Source organism: Nicotiana tomentosiformis, chromosome 11, assembly GCF_000390325.3.
Source record: "Nicotiana tomentosiformis chromosome 11, ASM39032v3, whole genome shotgun sequence".
In the NCBI taxonomy this organism is placed as follows: Eukaryota; Viridiplantae; Streptophyta; class Magnoliopsida; order Solanales; family Solanaceae; genus Nicotiana; species Nicotiana tomentosiformis.
Window position 1 is genome coordinate 25,107,378 of NC_090822.1, and position 21,827 is coordinate 25,129,204.

The following is a 21,827-nucleotide window of genomic DNA, read 5'->3' on the forward strand; positions in this document are numbered from 1 at the left end:
AAATGACAAAAATGTCGGAAGCCCTCTGTTTTGTAATCTGGTCAGTGCTTTTGCACCTGCGGACCAATTGTCGCTTATGCGGAGTCGCATTTGTGACCACATTTCTGCTTCTGCGAAGAAGCAATCAACAGCCCCCCTCGCACCTGCGAAACATGGTCCGCTTCTGCGCAACTGCAGGTGCGACCATGCCTTTCGCTTCTGCGCGTCCTTCGCTTCTGCGGTGGGTTCAATCGCAGAAGCGGCTTCGCTTCTCCGGAGCTCTTTCTGATTTTGCGGCTCCAACTGGGCAACCCTTTGTCCGCTTCTGCGTGCCACAACTCGCTTGTGCGATTACGCACCTGCGGCCAGTCCCTCCGCAGGTGCGATGACATCAGAAGCTGCAAATTTCAGAATTTGCCTAAGTCCAAAAATTGATCCGATTTCGATCCGGATCGTACTCGGGGTACTCGGGACCACGTCTGAAAATACCAACAAGTCTTAAAATATCATACGAACTTAGTCAAAATATTAAATCACATCAAACAATGCTAAAATCACAAATCACACCCCAATTAAAGCTTAATGAAACTTAAGAATTTCCAACTTCTACATTCGATATCGAAACATATCAAATCAAGTTCGATTGATCTCGAATTTTGCACACAAGTCATAAATGACATAACGGAGCTGTGAAAATTTTCAGAACTGGATTCCGACCCCAATATCAAAAAGTCAACCCTCGGTCAAACTTCCAAACTTAAATTTCTATTTTAGCAATTTCAAGCCTAATTTCACTACAGACTTCCAATTAAAATTCCGATCATGCTCCAAAGTCCAAAATTCCCATACGGAGCTGTTGGAATTATTAAAATTCTATTCCGGGGTCGTTTGCACATAATTCGATATTCGATCACTATTTGAACTTAAACTTTTAAATGTTTCATCAAAATTCCATATCTCGGGCTAGGGACCTCAGAATTTGATTCTGGGCATACGCCCAAGTCCCAAATTACGATACAGACCTACCGGAACTGTCAAAACACTGATCCTAGTCTGTTTGCTAAACAATGTTGACCAAAGTCAACTCAGTTGAGTTTTAAAGCTCAATTTCACAGTTTAATCCATTTTTCACATGAAAACTTTCCGAAAAATTTTATGGACTGTGCATGCAAATCGAGGAATGATAAATAGTTCTTTTCGAGGTCTTAGAACACAGAATTAATTATTAAATTTAAAGATGACATTTTGGGTCATCACATTCTCCACCTCTAAAACAAACGTTCGTCCTCGAACGGAGTTAGAAAAAGTACCTGAGTTGGTGAATAAGTGTGGGTAACAGCTGCGCATATCATGCTCGGTCTCCCAAGTCGACTCCTCGACCGGATGACCCCTCCACTGAACCTTCACGGAAGCAATGTTCTTTGACCTCAGCTTTCGAACCTGCCTATCCAAAATAGCCACTGGTTCCTCAACATAAGTTAGATCCTTGTCTAGCTGAACCGAACTGAAGTCTAACACATGAGATGGATCGCCGTGATACTTCCGAAGCATGGAAACATGGAATACCGGATCAACTGCAGAGAGACTAGGTGGTAGTGCAAGTTTGTACGCCACCTCTCCAACTCTCTCAAGAATCTCAAAAGGCCCAATATACCTAGGGCTCAACTTGCCCTTATTCTCGAACCTCATCATACCCTTCATTAGAGAAACACGGAGCAGGACCCGCTCACCAACCATGAATGCAATATCACGAACCTTCCTATCCGTATAACTCTTCTATCAAGATTGGGTTGTACAAAGTCGATCTTGAATCAACTTAACCTTTTCCAAGGCATCCTGAACCAAGTCTGTACCCAATAGTCTAGCCTCGCCCGGTTCGAACCAATCCACTGGAGACCGATACCGCCTACTATACAAGGCCTCATGCGGAGCCATCTGAATGCTTGACTGGTGACTGTTGTTGTAAGCAAACTCCGCAAGTTGTAGGAACTGATCCCAAGCACCCCAAAATCTATCACACACGCACGAAGCATATCCTCTAATATCTGAATAGTGCGTTCGGACTGCCCGTCTGTCTGAGGGTGAAATGTTGTACTCAACTCCACACGAGTACCCAACTCTCGCTGTACAGCTCTCTAAAACCATGAGGCAAACTGTGTACCCCGGTCAGAGATGATAGATACCGGTACACCGTGAAGTCTGACAATCTCGCGAATATATACTTGAGCTAGCTGCTCTGAAGAGTAAGTAGTAATCACAGGAATGAAATGAGCTGACTTGGTCAATCTATCCACAATCACCCAAACTGCATCAAACTTCCGCTGAGTTCATGGAAGTCCAACAACAAAGTCCATAGTGATTCGCTCCCATTTCCACTCCGGAATCTCTAACTTCTGAAGCAACCCACCTGGCCGCTGATGCTCATACTTTACTTGCTGACAATTTAGGCACCGAGCTACATATTTCACTATGTCTTTCTTCATCCTCCTCCACCAGTAATGTTGCCTCAAGTCCTGATACATCTTTGCAATACACGGATGAATGGAGTACCGCGAACTATGAGCCTCCTGGAGAATCAATTCATGCAAACCATCTACATTAGGCACACATAGCCTGCCCTGCATCTGTAATACATCGTCATCTATAATTGCGACTTCCTTGGAATTACCGTGCCGAACTGTGTCCTTAAGGACAAGCAAATGGGGGTCATCATACAGACGCTCCCTGATACGATCATAAAGAGAAGACTGAGAAACCACACAAGCCAAAACTCGACCCGGTTCAGAAATATCCAATCTGACAAACTGGTTGGCCAAGGCCTGAACATCCAAGGCTAAAGGCCTCTCTGCTATCGGTAAATATGCTAAGCTGCCCAAACTCTCCACCTTACGACTCAAGGTATCGGCCACTACATTGGCCTTCCCAGGATGATAGAGAATGGTGATATCATAATCCTTAAGCAACTCCAACCACCTCCGCTGCCGCAAATTAAAATCCTTCTGTTTAAATAGATCCTGTAGACTTCGGTGATCGGTGTAGACCTCGCAATGGACACCGTACAAATAGTGCCGCCAAATCTTCAAGGCATGAACAATAGCTGCTAACTCAAGGTCGTCTACATGATAATTCTTCTCATGCACCTTTAACTGTATGGACGAGTAGGCAATCATCCTACCGTCTTGCATCAACACCGCACTGAGACCAATAGGCGATGTATCACAATACATAGTATAACCCCCTGAACCTGTAGGTAATACCAATACTAGGGCTGTAGTCAAAGTTGTCTTGAGCTTTTGGAAGCTTTCCTCACATTCTTCGGTCCACCTAAATGGAGCACCCTTTTGGGTCAATTTGGTCATAGATGCAGCAATAAAAGAGAAACCATTTACAAATCGGCGATAATACCCTGCCAAACCAAGGAAACTCGCGGATTTTTGTAACTAGGGATGATCTGGACCAACTCTGCACAGATTCAATCTTCTTCGAATCTACCTTGATTCCCTCGCACGAAACTATATGACCTAAAAATCCCACTGAATCAGGCCAGAATTCACACATTGAAAATTTTACATATAACTTCTTTCCTCTCAAAATCTGAAGCATAGTCCTTAGGTGTTGTTCATGATCTTCCTGACTCCGGGAATACACCAGAATATCGTCAATAAACATAATGACGAAAAAATCAAGATAGGGCTGGAATAAACTATTCATTAAGTGCATAAATGTTGTTGGGACATTGGTCAGCCAAACGACATCATAAGGAACTCGTAATGATCGTACCAAGTCATGAAAGCAGTCTTCGGAATATCTGGCTCCCGAATCTTCAACTGATGATAGCCTGAACGTAAGTCAATCTTAGAAAGAACTCTGGCACCCTGAAGCTGATCGAATATGTCATCAATACGTGGCAATGGATACTTGTTCTTCACTGTAACCTTGTTCAGCTGGCGGTAATCAATACACATCCGCATAGAACCATCCTTCTTCTTCACAAATAAGACAGGAGCACCCCAAGGCGATACACTAGGTCGAATGAAACTCTTATAAAGCAACTCCTGTAACTGTTCTTTGAATTCTTTCAACTCTGCTGGGGCCATATGATATGGTGGAATAGAAATGGGCTGAGTACCTGGTAATAAATCAATGCCAAAGTCAATATCCCTGTCGGGTAGCATACACGAAAGATCTGCTGGAAATACATCAGGAAAATCCATTACTACAGGAACTGACTCCATAGTAGGAGTATCAATACTAACATCTCTCACATAGGCCAGATATGCATCACACCCCTTCTCAACCATTCGTTGAGCTTTAAGAAATAAAACAACCCTGCTAGGAACATGATCCGAGGTACCTCTCCACTCTAGCCACGGTAGACTTGGGATAGCCAACGTCACCATCTTGGCATAACAATCAAGAATAGTGTGATAGGGTGATAACCAGTCCATGCCCAAAATAATATCGAAATCCACCATACTGAGCAATAATAAATCAGCTCTAGTCTCAAAACCACTGATAACAATTAAAGATAACCGATACACGCGGTCCACAATAATAGATTCATTCACAGGTATAGATACATAAACAGAAGAACTCAAGGAATTACGTGATACACCCAAATACGAGGCAAAATAAGATGACACATAAGAATAAGTGGAGTCTAGATCAAATAAGACTGATGCATCTCTATGACAGACCGGAATAATACCTGTGATAACAGAATCGGATGCAACGACATCTGTCCTAGCAGGAAGGGCATAATATCTGGCCTGGCCTCCCCTTCTAGGGCGACCTTTACCCATCCAACCTCCACCTCTAGCTGGCTGTGCAGGTGGAGTGGAAACTGGTGCAATAATCATGGTCTGAGAAGCCTGAGGGCCCTGTGGAATAGGTGGGGCCTGAGAAATATATGGAGGTGCACCCCTCAAAAATCTGGGGCAATCTCTCATAATATGACGAGTGTCACCACACTCAAAATAAGCCCTCGGAGGATGTGGTTGCTGGGACTGGCTCGGGCCTGATCGGCTAGACTGCCCGCTGAAAACACCCCGTACAGGAGGTACAGAAGGCACTAGCGGTGCATAATATGAACCCGAGGTCTGGGAGTAGCCAGAATACCACTGGAAGCTGGAAGTGCTGAATGAATAGGACGACTCATATAACCTCTACCATGACAGGATGCAACTGGGGCACGAAAATTATTATATGTGCCAGAATCTCAGGGTCTCTTAGCTTCCCTCTTTTCCCTCTCCCGAGTCTGCATATCTTTCAATCTCCTAGCAATTGATACCACCTATTAGTATGTGATGTAAATCTCTAGCTCTCGGGCCATACTGTATCTGATACTAGTGTGGAGACCCTCAATAAATCTGCGAACCCGCTCTCGAACAATAGCAACTAAAGCTGGTGCATGCCTAGCCAAATCACAGAATCAGACCGCATATTCTGACATGGTCATAGAACCCTGGCGCATCTGATCAAACTCTATGTGCCATGCATCTCTAAGACTCTGAGGTGCATACTCTCTTAAGAACATATCTGAAAATTGAGTCCAAGTGAGTGAAGCTGTCTCAGCCAGACTATCCAACTCATATACCCGCCACCACTGGTAGGCTGCTCCTCTAAACTGGAATGCCGTGAAAGAAACCCCACTGGAATCCACAATACCCATAGTATGACATTCCTCTAGAAAACCCTGAGCATTCTCTGATGCTAAATCGCTGAAAGTGGGAGGGTGGTACCTCTTGTACCTCTCGAGCCTGAGCTGCTCCCCCTCTGAGACTGTTGTCCTAATCTCAGGCCGAACTGGGACAACTGGCTGCACTGGTATAACCTCTGGGGCATGGTCAACTTGTGCCCGTGGCTCTGCAGTACGGGCGGCGGGAGTCTGTGCTCCTCCCTCGACCTGAGATGTGGCAAGAGCAAGTGGAATTAACCCTGCCTGAGCTAAAGTTCCAAACATGCTCAAAAACTGGGCAAGAGTCTCCTGAAGTGCAGGAGTAGTAACAGGCGTCTCAGGTGCCTTCTCTCCAACTGGAGCTACTGGTAGCTCTGGTGCAGTAGCTCGTGCAGGTGCTCTGCCTACACCACGTGGTCTTCCTCAGCCTCTACCCTGACCCCGGCCTCTTGCGGCTCCAACAGGGGGCGCGGGTGTCTAATCATCGGATCTAGTTGTGCGTGTCCTCACCATCTGTGAGAGAATAGAAAGACAATTGTTTAGAACTTTGAAATCAACAAAGGCACACGATAAGGAATCAAAGAAGTGAATATTTCCTAACAATTCCATAGCCTCTCGAAGATAAGTACAGACGTCTCCGTACTGATCCGCAAGATTCTACTAAACCTGCTTGTGACTCATAACACCTATGAACCTAGTGTTCTGATACCAACTTGTCACGACCCCAAATTTCATCCGTAGGATGTCGTGCTGGCACCTAGTCTCTAAGACTAGGTGAGCATATCAACGCAGAATAACAATAGAAATATGAAATAAATAAATCTGCAATTCACTTAATTATAACTCCCAAAACCCGGTAGAAATAAGTCATAAGCTTCTAAGAATTTATCCTCAATGTCTCTATATAACAGAGTCTAAGAAAACCAAGGAAGCAACATAACAAGAATAGAAGGGGACTTCGGAGTCTGCGGACACTGGCATATATACCTCGAAGTCTCCGTGCACAGGTGCTCACTAATGTCTGGGCTGGTAAGAAGTACCTGGATCTGTATAAAAGATGTGCAGAAACGTAGTATGAGTACACCACAACGGTACCTAGTAAGTGCCAAGCCTAACCTCGGTAGAGTAGTGACGAGGTCAGGTCAGGCCCTACTGGAACAATAATAATAAATAGCATGGTAAAATTTTTCACAATATAATAAAATAAAATGACAATGGAAATGAATCAAGTAGTAGGTCACCATTTAATTACACAAATAATGGCAAATAATACCTCGTGGAACAAAACATAATTTCTTTTCAACTTTAAGAAAAAAATCACAACAAAATCAAAGGCAACTACGGCCATAAATCAATATCAACAAGGGCAGTCCCAAGGTACCCGCCTTGTAGTCCCAAATCATAAATAAATTCACAATATCTCATTTCCTTATCTCACCGCGGGAGCCTTCACAATCTATTTTAAAGAAAATATTTTCCCCGAAATAGCATCCCGCGTTTTAGCCATCCTTATCACACCGTATGACTTCTAGTAGTTCCCCCTTACTAGCCACGCATATCAAGCCACCCTTATCTCACCGCATGCGTTTCAATACCCAGACCTTATACCACCGCATGCGTATCAATATCACAATATATCACAATTTGCATCTCAAGTGATCAAATAATTTAACTTGCCAAAATAATTCAACAACAATATTTTTTCACAATAAAGAGCTCACGGCTCATGCCAAAATAAATCATCAATAATAATTTTTCACAATAAAGAGCTCACAGCTCCATCACAATGAGTACGAAAATCTTACAAAAATATTCAGGAATAAATAACTTAGAAAAATAATATTTCAAAATCTTTAATAAGTTGCTTCAATATCAAATTTAAAAATGTCAAATCCTCGATTTTCCGATTCCGGTTGACTCGTATCTAGTCATAATTAATTCAATACAGTCAACAAAAATTATATAATCAATTCCATAAGAAAATACTATAGATTTCAATAAAATCCGAAATTAACTCAAACATGGCCTGTGGGGGCCACGTCTCGGAATTCGGCAAACGTTACAAAATATGAATGCCCATTCAACCACGAGTCTACCCATACTAATTTTACCAAAATTCGACCTTGACTTGACTTCCAAATCTCAATTTCTCATTTTGAAATCCCTAGGCCCAAATCCTCTAATTTCACCTAAAAAACATGTAATATATTTAAAATATTCAATGATAATCCAATATTATGGAGTAGGAAGGCTCACAAGGGACTTACCTCCAAATTTTTCGTGAATTCTCTCTGAAAAAGCGCCCAAAACCGTGTTGAAAATGTCCAAATGAGAAAAATGTCGGAACCTCTCTGTTTTGTAATCTGGTCAGTGCTTTCGCACCTGCAGACCAATTGTCGCTTTTGCGAAGTTGCATTTGCGACCACATTTCCGCTTCAGCAAAGAAGCAATCAACAACCCCCCTCGCACCTGCGGAACATGGTTCGCTTCGGCGCAACCGTAGGTGGGACCATGCCTTTCGCTTCTGCGCGTCTTTCACTAGTGCAGTGGGTTCAATCACAGAAGCGGCTTCGCTTCTGCGGAGCTCTTTCTGCTTTTGCGGATCCAACTGGGCATCCCTTTGTCCGCTTCTGCACACCGCATCTCGCTTGTGCGAGTCCGCACCTGCGGTCAGTCCCTCCGCAGGTGCGATGACACCAGAAGCTGCAAATTTCAGAATTTGCCTAAGTCCAAAAATTGATCTGATTTCGATCCGGATCACACTCGGGGTACTCGGGACCCTGTCCGAAAATATAAACAAGTCTTAAAATATCATACAAACTTAGTAAAACTTTAAATCATATCAAACAATGCTAAAATAACAAATCACATCCCAATTGAAGCTTAATGAAACTTAAGAATTTCCAACTTCTACATTCGATGTCGAAACCTATCAAATCAAGTTCGATTGAACTCAAATTTTGCACATAAGTCATAAATAACATAACAGAGCTGTAAAAAGTTTCAGAACTGATTCCGACCCCGATATCAAAAAGTCAACCCCCAGTCAAACTTCCAAACTTAAATTCCTATTTTAGCCATTTCAAGCCTAATTTCACTATGAACTTCCAATTAAAATTTTGATCATGCTCCTAAGTCCAAAATCCCCATACAGAGCTGTTGGAATCATCAAAATTCTATCCCGAGGTCATTTGCACATAATTCGACATCCGGTCACTATTTGAAGTTAAACTTTTAAATGTTTCATCAAAATTCCATATCTCTGGCTAGGGACCTCAGAATTTGATTTCGGTAATACGCCCTAGTCCCAAATCACGATACAGACCTACCGAAACTGTCAAAATATTGATCCGAATCCATTTGCTCAAAATGTTGATCAAAGTCAACTCAATTGAGTTTTAAAGCTAAATTTCACAGTTTAATCTATTTTTCACATAAAAACTTTCCGAAATATTTTACGGACTATGCAAGCAAATCGAAGAATGATTAATAGTACTTTTTGAGGTCTTAGAAGATATAATTAATTATTAAATTTAAAGATGACATTTTGGATCATCACAATCAGGATTAGATCATAGGCCTTTGCTAGTAAAGCATAAAGAGGATCAAGAAGATCATATCAAATACTTCAAATTCTTAGATTTCTGGGTAGACCAACCAGGATTCTACGAATTAGTTCAAGAGGTTTGGGACATGCAGGTGGATGAGAATCCAATGTGGAGACTTTAGCAGAAACTAAAAGCATTGGGCAGGAGACTTAGTAAATGTTCCAGAGAAGAGATCGGTGATGTGTATAAAAGTTTGATGAATGGGAGAGGGTGGTACAAAGAATGGAAGAATTAGATCTTAACAACAACTCTAAACAGTCCAGAACATAACTGAATAAAGCTCAAGCAGAGTATGTAAGATGGATGGCAATGCAAGAGTCTATACTTAAGCAAAAATCCCAAATAAAATGGTTCGAGGAGGGAGTATGCAATAGTAGATATTTTCACAATGCTATCAAGGATAGAAGGAGAAGGTTGCAGCTCCACAAAGTGAAGAATCATAGAGGAAGATGGATACAAGGGGATAAAAAGATAACCAAGGCTGCATTTCGATATTTTTAGTCCATGTTTAATCTGAATCCTACTGTGGTGGATAGTGATGTTATCAGTTGTATCCCTGAATACATTACCTGGGAAGATAATGATCTCCTATCACATATGGTTACTGGAGATGAGATCAGAGAAGTGATTTTTGATATGAGTCCAGCAAGTTCAGCAGGTCCAGATAGATTCAATGGCATTTTTTATCATAAATGTTGGATGGGCATTTGCTTATAAAAGGTGGTAGTAATTTAGAACTGAAGGCTCTCTATGGGCATGCTTATTGAGAGCAAAGTATTGCTCTAGACTACATCCTGTAGCTAAATCCAGTAGTTCAAAACAGGCACATTCATGGGGGAAATTGATGCAAATCAAGAAGAAAGCGGGAACCTCACTTGAAAAATACAAATGGGCGACAACAATTTATGGTGGGATAACTGGACCGGAAAAGGAGCATTGGCTGAGCTAATACCATCTCAAGCAAAGCTTGCTAAAGACAAGGTGGAAGATTACATTCAAGGAGGTACATGGAATGTTATGAAGTTAGCAGAGGTTATACCTGAACACATGATAAACCAAATTACCAAATTAAGGATTGGAGATCAAAATACACAAGACTATGCTATTTGGGACCCTGCAACAGATGGTCAATTTTTAACCAAGTCGGCTCATCACCTTACTACTACGCCAAGGCAGAAGGATAATTTCAGGTATAAAGTTTGGAATGCTAAGCTTCCTTTTAAAATATCATTCTTGGCTTGGAGATTGATACAAAGGAAGCTGCCATTTGATGACACCATGGGAACATTGTATCTGATTGTGTCTGTTGCAATGATACAAAGAGGAAAACTCTTCAACATGTATTTATGGATAGTGATGCTGCTAACAAAATATGGAGAAAACTTTGGTGGACCTTTGGGAATTGATGATAAGGCCATATCAATCAACAACATGCTAAGGAAATGGTGGGAAACTAGGCCAAAAAATAGGGTACATAAAATGGTGCTACATATCACACCAACTGTGATTGTAGATATGGGAAACAGAAAAAAAATATGACAGAGAACCATGGAGCACCAGATTTGGTGGATAATTAAGATGACGATGGGGAGAACTTTCAAAAATTGCAATGTTGGGAACTCATGGATGGAACTATGTGGAATAGTTGAAAGATTTAAACCTACTCCCAAATGGAAGATTGTTGAGTGGTTGAAACCTCCTGAACACAGAGTCAAGATCAATAATGATAGTATTTTCTCAGAAGGAAAAGCAGGAATTGGTGGGGTTGATAGGGACCATACAGGTGGTATGATTATGGCATATTCAATTCCAATTGTATGTTCTAGTGACAATCTGGCACTAAGCACAAGCAGCACGTTTTGGTGTCCAATGGTGCCTGCAACATGGTTATATAAATTGTGACTTGAATATGGACTCACTAGTAATTGTAGATATGCTGAAAATGGGCACCCGACTAACTTGAAACTGAAGGACTCAATTTATGCATTGAGGCAGACTACTCTCCGGCTAAATTGCACAGGTTCTCATTGTTTTAGAGAAGTGAACCGGACTACTGATAGTTTGGCGAAGTTTGCAGCTAGATTAGTTGATCCTTGTATGTATTTTGACTGGCATTGTTTGCCTAGAAGTGTAGTAGGATCTTACCAGCTAAATATAATTCAGCTACCTAGCATCAGGCTAAGGTATGACAAGGCTAACATTTTTGTAAGCTAAGGTATTTTATTGTTCATATAAATTAAGGTGAAATGTACATTGGCCTACTTTTGGAGTGTTGGCAGATGCCACACTATTGTACCCGGTTGGGAGCTAATATATGAACACCCAACATTCTTGGGTGTTTCGGGGAAAAAAAAGTCCCAAAATGTTTCATTGTCAAGAGCTTTCTAATTGCCATCTGCTTAGTGGCCTCTATTTATCTAATATTATCTGTCACTCTTAGTTTCTCCGATAGTGAAGAATATATCAGCAAAGAAGAAGAAAAAGAAAAAGAAATAACTGTATCCCACATTCTGTTTGGCATCGGAGGGTCAGTTAAAGCATGGAACAACCGCTCGCGTTATTCTGAGCTCTGGTGGAGACGAGATATAACGCGAGGGATCGTGTGTCTCGATGAAAATCCCCAAGAAAACGAGCATGGTCCGAAATTTTCCCACCTTATAGGGTTTCTCAAGACACGTCCAAATTCAAGTACACTTGTTGGTTTGGTGACAGATCAGTTGTAAGGATTGCGAGGATTGTAAAGGAGAGCTTTGAACTAGGTTTAAAGAATGTGAGGTGGTTCGTAATGGGAGATGATGATACTTTTTCTAGTGAATTTAGTGACAATCTTGGCTAAATATGATCACAACCAAATGTATTATATTGGTGGTTATTCTGAAAGCGTGGAGACTGACGTAGTATTTTCCTATTGTATGGCTTACGGCGGTGGCGTCATTGCTATTAATTATCCTCTCGCGGCTGAGCTCGTGAAGATTTTGGATAGTTTCATTAATCGCTACCATTACCTGTTAAGTTCAGATCAGAAGATCGGTAGTTGTGTAGTTGATATTGGCATTTCTCTCACCAAAGAACCCGATTTCCACCACATGGATATACACGGAAGTCTAAGAGGGCTTTTGGCAGCACATCCCGTGGTGCCACTGGTCTCACTGCACCATTTGGATATTGTTGGCCCAAGTAAAGGATAATTTTGAAGATTGACAAAGGAACTCAGGGATGAACCAAGTCCATCACTGGTAGGCATAGACACAGGCAAATTCAAAGCACGCGAGATGCACATGCAGGAGATAAACGAAATCTGACATAATAATAGATATCTCCTGATCGAAAAGATTGCATAATTGACAAGGAGAAGGACTCCTTACTCAATGAGAACATTATCCAAGATAAGGAAGGAGTTAGGAGTTGAGATTAACTAGAACTCTTCCATCAAGAAAGAGTAGCATTAGAACTCTAGTTATTTTCTACTCTACTAACTCTATAAATCGCAGGATGTTCTCATTCTACATTTGACGCACAAAAGCAGAAGTTAAACGTGAATTGAGAGCAAAATATCAAGGCATTTTGCAAGTAGTTCGTGTGTGATTCAAGTGTTCGAACCTGAAGCTACATGAACCAGATAAAAGAACCAGCTCCAAGTGTCTGTCTTTTATTCTATTTCAATTGTAGTAGGTGTTTTCATATTGTACCTTTCAGCTTTATCTAGAGGCAATTGTAATAGGCACTCAAAGTATTCAAGTTAGAGTTAACTTGAAGTTATCATAACAATTAGAAGCTGGTTGCCACAACGAGATTAGAGTTAATCCTAGGTTTACAAAAGTGTTTTGTAAATACAGTTTTTGCCTCAATGATTTAGTGAAGAGTTTTTGGAAAATCCTACTGGGAAGTAGGTCGTGGTTTTTTCACCTTTTGAGCCAGGTGTTTTCCACGTAAAAATCCTTGTGTTCTTTATTTTATGTACTTATTATTCTACAACAGTGGTAATTGGAACACATAGAAGAACCAGGTCCTTCTATAATCTGTGCACGCAAAAAATTAGACACCACACAAATCATCCCCCCTCTTATGTAGTATTGACATATAAAATATCAATTAGTATCAGAGCAGGTTATCCTTGAAGAGGCTAACACCTTAGGAGAAGATCAAAATGAGCGCACCACCTGGAAACTGGGAAGGGCAATCCACTGCTAGGCCACCACTCTTCAATGGCCAGTACTACTCCTGGTGAAAAAACAGAATAAGAGACCACATCATAGGAGAAGACTATGAACTATGGGACATTGTCACAGATGGTCCATTGGCTACCATGAAGAAAAATGCCAAAGGAGAAGAGGTGCCAAAAACAAGAGCTGACTGCACTGATGACGACTTGAGGAAATGGGAGAAGAATGATAAGGCCAAGAAATGGCTTGTGTGTGGACTTGGTTCAGACGAGTACAACAGAATTCAAAGCTATACTACTGCAAAGGAAATTTGGGACACCTTGCAAGTGGCTCATGAAGGAACTGCTCAGGTGAAGAGGTCTAGAGGTACTTTACTATATTCTCAATATGAGAATTTTTCTATGAAGGAATGAGAGACTATCCAAGAGATGTATACAAGGTTCACCACACTGACAAATGAACTGAAGTCTCTTGGAAGGACTCTTCTCGAAGAAGACAAAGTTGAAAAGATTCTAATTAGGGTTCTACCAGTTTCTTGGGAAAGCAAAATCACTGCAATTCAGGAATCTAAGAACTTTGCAACTCTTAGGTTGGATGAGCTAATTGGAAATCTCACTACTTATGAACTTAGAAGGCAGACCATGAAGATGGATGTGCCCAAGAAGGAAATTAGCCTGGCACTCAGAATCATTGAAGGTGCTGATATGGAGGAAGATGAAATGGCTATGATCACCAAGGACTTCAAGAAATACCTTATGAGAGGAAAATGTTCTTCAATAAGTGAAGGCTACAGCAAAGCAAGGGATCCTGAAAAATAGAACAATGAGGGCTGCTACAAGTGTGGGAAGAATGATCACCACATCAAAAACTGCCCTCAATGGGAAATTGAATGGAAGAAGGAAAGAGTTGAACGAAGAAACAGAAAGAAGGAACAAGTTCATCCCAAGAAGAATAAAGGATCAACAAAGGCTATGATTGTTGCTTGGGGAGAAATCTTAGATGAGGACTCAAATGATGAAGATGAAGATGAACAAACACTTATGGCAATTGGAGAATCCGATGAGGAATCTGAAGTAAGTATAATCTATCTAAAAGACAAGATGAAGTTTTTGTCTAAATAAAGGCTATCTGAGTTAATTCTAGATTTCATTGATGAATCTGAAGATATAAACAATGAAAAGAAACAATTGTCTAAGGAATGTGTGATTTTAAAAGCAAAGTGTAAGAACCTCGAACTTAGAGTTAGTGAGACTGTAAGTGAAAATACTGCACTAAAGAACCAGGTTCATGCACTTGAATCAAATGTCCTAGAACTTAGATCTGAAAACCTAAAACTGAAATTAGGAACAAGTAAGAAGACAACTGATTACACACAACTCACTCTAGAAGAAAATGTAGGTAAACTAAAAGATGAGTTGTATAAGAAGGATGAGCAGGTAAGAATTGTGACAAAGGATCTAGGCAAGGTCAAGCATGAACTAGACAGAACTTGTAAATGGAACAGGTCCTCCGATGCACTATCATGGCTACAGGAACATCACAGTAGCAATAGAAGATGAATTGGCCACCTAAATGGGATCCCAAAAGCAAGTATCCCACACTTCCTGAGAACAGAATTTGCACACACTGTGGTAAGACAAGTCACTATAAAAGTGAATGCACTGCAAAAGAAAAGGCTAGTCAAAAGAATAAAAAGTTTGTTCAAGGGAAAAATAGGCTGCGAGGTTGGGCTAAAAAGAATTTGATTCATCATTTTGCCAATAGAAAGGGACCCAAACTAGTTTGGGTTCCTAAGACTAACCCTTGATTTCCTTTTTTAGGTTCAAGTGAAGGGGAGCATCCAAATATGGTACATGGACAGTGGCTGCTCAAAGCATATGGCAGGAAGCAAGGACCAGTTCCTTTCACTTGAGGTAACTTGGTAGAATTCACCTCTACTAAATGTTTTGTGATAAATCTTATCACTGACAAGATTGTTTTGCAGGGTAAAAGAGTGAATAATATATATATTATAGATCTGTCCACACTCTCAGAGAATGAACTAACTTGCTTAAGTGTGCTGGATAGTGATCCCCTCCTTTGGCATAAGAGGCTTAGGCATGCAAGTCTAAGTCAACTTAACAAATTAGTCTCCAAGGACTTGGTGATAGGACTGCCTAACATTAAGTTGAAGGAAGACAAAGTTTGTGAGGCTTGTGCATGGGGGAAGCAGGTAAGATCCTCTTTTAAATGCAAGAAAGTGGTAAGTACCACCAGAACGATGGAACTAGTTCATATGGATCTTTGTGGTCCAATGAGAACATTAAGTAGAGGTGGTAAGAGATATATGATGGTGCTTGTTGATGATTATTCTAGGTTTACCTGGACACTATTTTTAACATCTAAAGATGAAGAATTTGACATGTTCACTTCCTTTGTTAGAAAAACTCAGAAATGATTAGGAAATCAACTTGCATCAATTAGGTCTGATCATGGTACTGAATTTGAAAATGCTAAATTTGTTGAATTTTTTGATGCGCATGGCATAGATCATAATTTTTCTGCCCCTAGAACTCCACAAAAAAATGGAGTAGTTGAAAGAAAGAATAGGATACTTGAAGATATTGCTAGGACTATGCTTCTTTCTAGTAAACTGCCCCAAAGTTTCTGGGCAGAAGCAGTAAATACTGTATGCTATATCATAAATAGGTGCATGACAAGACCTCTAATAGATAAGACTCCCTATGAGTTACTTAAAGGGAGAAAACCAAACATATCCCATCTTAGGGCATTTGTATGCAAGTGCTTTGTGCACAATAATGATAAGGACTCCCTAGGTAAGTTTGATCCCAGAAGTGATGAGGGAGTATTCTTGTTATATTCTTCACATAGTAAAGCTTATAAACTTTATAACAAAAGAACTATGTGTGTTGAAGAAAGTGTACATGTGGTGTTTGATGAAACTAACATTTTTTCTGAGAGACACGAACATGTTGATGAAGCAATTGGGCTGGTTAAACAATTAAATGAAACCACAACCCAGACCGAAGCATCTCTGGAGGAAGGAACAGGTAATGGAACAGGTTCATCTATCACCGACAACATGACATGGGGAATAGAACAAAACAATTCTCAAACTTCAGTGGAACCTGTACCTGAACCTGTTCTACAGCAACAAAACATTGAGGGAACATCAAGGGGTAACCAGTTGGTTGTGAAACCTTACAGATATCAAAGTTCTCATCCTATTGAGAACATCATCACTGATCCAACCTCTGGAATCAAAACCAGATCTTCTTTAAAGAATCTTTGCGCTTTTGATGCTTTCTTATCTCTTATCGAACCTAAAAATATTGCCGAGGCTTTGCAGGATGCAGACTGGGTAAATGTAATGCAAGATGAATTCAACCAATTTGAAAGGAATCAAGTTTGGCATTTGGTACCAAGACCTAAGGACAGATCAATAATTGGAATAATATGGGTCTTCAGAAACAAACTTGATGAAGATGGAACAGTTACAAGGAACAAGGCAAGATTGGTGGTTCAAGGATATAGCCAAGAGGAGGGCATATACTATGATGAAACCTTTGCTCCAGTCGCAAGGTTGGAAGCAATAAGACTCTTTATAGCCTTTGCTGTTTACATGGAATTCACCCTTCACCATATGGATATCAAGAGTGTCTTCCTTAATGGCTATGTAAAGGAAGAAGTGTTTGTCAAGCAACCTCCGGGGTTTGAAAGCAAGGAAAGTCCTGATCATGTGTACAAACTTGACAAAGCACTTTATGGGCTCAAGCAGGCGCCAAGAGCATGGTATGAAAGATTATCAAAGTTTTTGCTTGAGCATGACTACAAGAGAGGTAAAATTGACAATACTTTGTTCTTGAAAGAAAAAGGTAAAGATCTCTTGGTAGTTCAGATATATGTTGATGATATAATCTTTGGAGCAACTACTGATAAGTTAAGTAAAGATTTTGCTAAACTAATGGGGAGTGAATTTGAAATGAGCATGATGGGTGAGATTAATTTCTTTTTAGGCTTACAAATTAAACAAAATTCAAATAGAACTATGATCCATCAGTAGAAGTATGTAAAAGAGTTGCTTAAAAGGTTTAAAGTGGAAGATTCCAAAGAAATCGACACTCCTATTGCAACAGCTAAAAAGTTGGATATAGATGAACCTGGTTCATCTGTTGATCAGAAGTTGTATAGGGGAATAATTGGCTCATTGTTGTATCTCATTGCTAGTAGACCTGACATTATTTTCAGTGTAGGCCTTTGTGCAAGATTTCAGGCAAATCCGAAGGAGTCTCACTTGACGGATGTCAAGAGAATTTTGAGATATCTAAAAGGCACCACTGATCTTTGTCTTTGGTATCTAAAAGGTAGTAATTTCAATCTTGTGGGATATGCTGATTATGCAGGTTTTCTTGTGGATAGAAAGAGCACCTCAGGTATGGCACACTTTCTTGGCTCATGTCTTGTGTCTTGGGCCACCAAAAAGCAAAATTCAGTGGCCTTATCTATTGCTGAAGCTGAGTATGTTGCTGTTGCCTTATGTTGTGCTCAATTGTTATGGATCAAACAACAATTAATGGATTTTGAAATTGATATTGGCTGTATCCCTATTTTTTATGATAACACTAGTGCTATTAGTATGACCAAGAACCCGGTTCATCATAAGAGAACTAAGCACATAGATGTTAGGCATCACTTTTTGAGGGATAACTATGAAAAAGGGTTGATCACTGTGGAATTTTGTGCTACTGACAAACAAATAGCTGACATCTTCACAAAAGTCCTAAGTAAAGATTACTTTGAAAGGAACATGTTAGAATTAGGGATGATTAAGATCACCTAAAAGGATCAGTTCAGAATTCACAATGAAAAAAAAAATTGAAAAAAACAAATTGTTGGTTTTGGTTAGAAAATCTGAAAATATGTATATAATTAAATTAATTCTTGCTCAGACTCATACTTTCAATAGACTATTGTGCCATGTATTAACATGACTCATTAATCTCTAATGATATTTTCTCTATTTTGGCAAATTTAGACTTACACAAGAGAATTATCAGTGAAGAACCTGGTTCATCAAGATAGCATGGTATGTTTTTTATACTCTGCATAATTTGAAATAATAATATTTGGATCATGAGCTGCCGTTAAATACTCTCATCTTCCAAACACAATCCAATTCTCTTCTCTCCCATACCCAAGCACAAAAATGGCTAACACTCCTGAAAATCCTTCATTCCCACCCAAGGAAATCTGAAGACTCATTTAAATCTGCTACTGAGGGGAAAGAAACAGTTTCTTCTGAAACCGAACATGTATCTTCTGGTCCTAAAGTTACTCCTGAGACAATTTCTGAAGTTGATACAAATTTGGAGAATATGTTTGTGCTGGTAGGGTCTATAGCAGATGTTGAAACTACATAATCTGGAGGAATTGGTGGTAAAAATGAAAAGGAAAAAGAAAAAGAAAAAGAGAGCAAGGGTGTTCGAAGTGCTGTGAGGGGAAAGGGTCAAAAAAGTGGTTGATTCTTCACCCACTCCTTTGAGTTTAACCAAAGACACAGGTGCAATGGTTGTTTGGGGAGAAAAATCTGCTGGAGTAGAGGAGAGTGTAAAGAAAATAAGGGGAAGTGGGTCTGGCGAAGCCGCTGAAGGGCTGGTTCAACTTGGAGAAAATATAGATGAACCTGTTTCATCTGAATAGGAAACCCTCGCAGACCTACTGAAGAGAATGACTAAAAGTTATAATCCAAAGAAGAAAGGGAGGTTGGTACAAGAAAGGATCATTTTGGGGCAAATACGCTGCCTGCTTGTCACTATGAAGTCCATATCACTCCTAAAGAACCTGGTTCATCTAAAAAGGTACCACTGAATAGCAAGGTGCGAGCCTTGGTGCAAGAAAATGGGGCTAAGGATGCTGAGATTGAGAGGCTGGAGAAAAGGTTGGCTGAGGTAGATTCTGAGAGAGATGCTCTCAGAACTGAACTAGCAAGGGAAAAGGAGAAGAATGATGGAATTCTTCAAGACATGCTGAAATTTCTCCAAGCCAAAATTCAAGCCCCCAGTTCTTCCAAGACTTAAACTTCTAGCCCAGTATAGACCTTTCGGTGACCCAGTTTGGGATGTTTTTTGTTTGCTCATATTTTCAGTATTTTTACTTCTTTTTATGTTTTGTGGAAGAATCGTATCAATCATCAATGAAATTCACTGTTTTTGCTCTAACTGTTTGTTTATATTTCTTTGATGGTTAAAATTCTTAGCTTGATCTATGATGATTAATCCATGATTGTATTTGAAGTAGCCCCAGTGGCCATGAGTAAGTTTTAAAATATGGTTATCTCATATGTTTTATGCAACTTTTCGATGATGCCAAAAGGGAAAAAATGGTTGTGCTTTGAACAGTGATATTTATAACCTAATGAACCTGGTCCTTGATGATAAGTGATAAAAAAAAATATTTCTAACATTGTGTTGATGTTGAGCTAAGTTGAAATAGGGCCTAAGCTTATGGAAGCACAAAGTTTGTCATCATCAAAAAGGGGAAATTTATTGGTCCAAGTAAAGGATAGTTTTGAAGATTGACAAAGGAACTCAGGGATGAACCAGGTCCATCACTGGTAGGCATAGACACGGGCAGATTCAAAGCACGTGAGATACACATGCAGGAGATAAACGAAATCTGGTATAATAATAGATATCTCCTGATCGAAAAGATTGCATAATTGATAAAGAGAAAGACTCCTTACTCAACGAGAACATTATCCAAGATAAGGAAGGAGTTAGGAGTTGAGATTAACTAGAACTCTTCCACCAAGGAAGAGTAGCATTAGAACTCTAGTTATTTTCTACTCTACTCACTCTATAAATCGAAGGATGTTCTCATTCTACATGTGACGCACAAAAGCAGAAGTTAAACGTGAATTGAGAGCAAAATATCAAGGCATTTTGCAAGCAGTTCGTGTGTGATTCAAGTGTGCGAACCTGAAGCTACATGAACCAGATAGAAGAACCAGCTCCAAGTGTCTGTCTTTTATTCTAATTCAATTATAGTAGGTATTTTCATATTGTACCTTTCGACTTTATCTAGAGGCAATTATAATAGGTACTAAGAGTATTCAAGTTAAAGTTAACTTGAAGTTATCACAGTAGTTAGAGGCTGGTTGCCACAACGGGATTAGAATTAATCCTAGGTTTACAAAAGTGTTTTATAAATGCAGCTTTTGGCTTAGTGATTTAGTGAAGAGTTTTGGGAAAATCCAACTGGGAAGTAGGTCGTGGTTTTTTCACTTTTTGAGCCAGGTGTTTTCCATGTAAAAATCTCTGTGTTCTTTATTTTCTGTACTTATTATTCCGCAACAGTAGTAGTTGAAACATATAGAAGAACCAGGTCCTTCTATAATCTGTGTACGCGAAAAATTGGACACCACACAAATCACCCCTCTTGGGTGGTATTGACGTATAAAATATCAGACGTGTATATGTTACAACATTTGATTCCTTCAATGAGTCGATTTGAGTCGGTGAAGAAGGTAATTGAAGCTTACAACAAGAATCCGAGTCGGACAATGCAACATAGTTTGTGCTATGAACTAAAGAGAAATGGTCATTATCAGTGTCGTGGGGATACGTACTCAGTTCAATTATATCCATGGCTGATGAATGCAAGGGAGATGCCAACGCAGACGTTCAAGACATGGAAAGGGTCTGAAGAACCATTCACATTCAATACTCGGCCAAACAATGTAGAACCGTGCAAGAGTCCTATAGAGTACTACTTGGATCAAGTTGTTGACTTTCGCAGTGGTGAAAGCCTGACCAGTTATAATACCATTACTGGTATTAACAAGCAATGCGAGAATCAAAATTATAAACCAGCTTTAGCAGTTCATATGGTTAATGTCACCGCGCCAATGTTATCTCCCCAAGTATGGAGACAGACAGAGGCGGATCCAAGATTTAAATTTTATGGGTTCAATTTTAAAAATTTTAGCATTGAACCCATTATATTTTTAAAGTTATGGGTTCAAATCTACTATTTTTGCAATTTTAATGAATTTTTACTTACAAAGTTTTACTCCGCGTCGAAAGTTATTGGTTCAGTTGAACCTGTAGATAATACACTACATCCGCCTCTGGTCAGACAGGCACCACGACGACAATGTTGCGAAGTAATCAATGAAGAAGATGGTATTGGGAGCAGCTTACAAATCAGAATTAAAGATTGCAATAAGTGGGAATCAGTAACGCCTCCCTTTTACGACAAGTACGAAGACTTTGCTTATTTTCAGAAAATGGTTCGATGAATGAAAGTGAAAATTTTCACCGGCTATCTGGGAGAGGAAATTGAAATCCTTACTAACTAATTGTATCCATTGTTATCTGCTTTATCCTCCCCCTTTTTTCC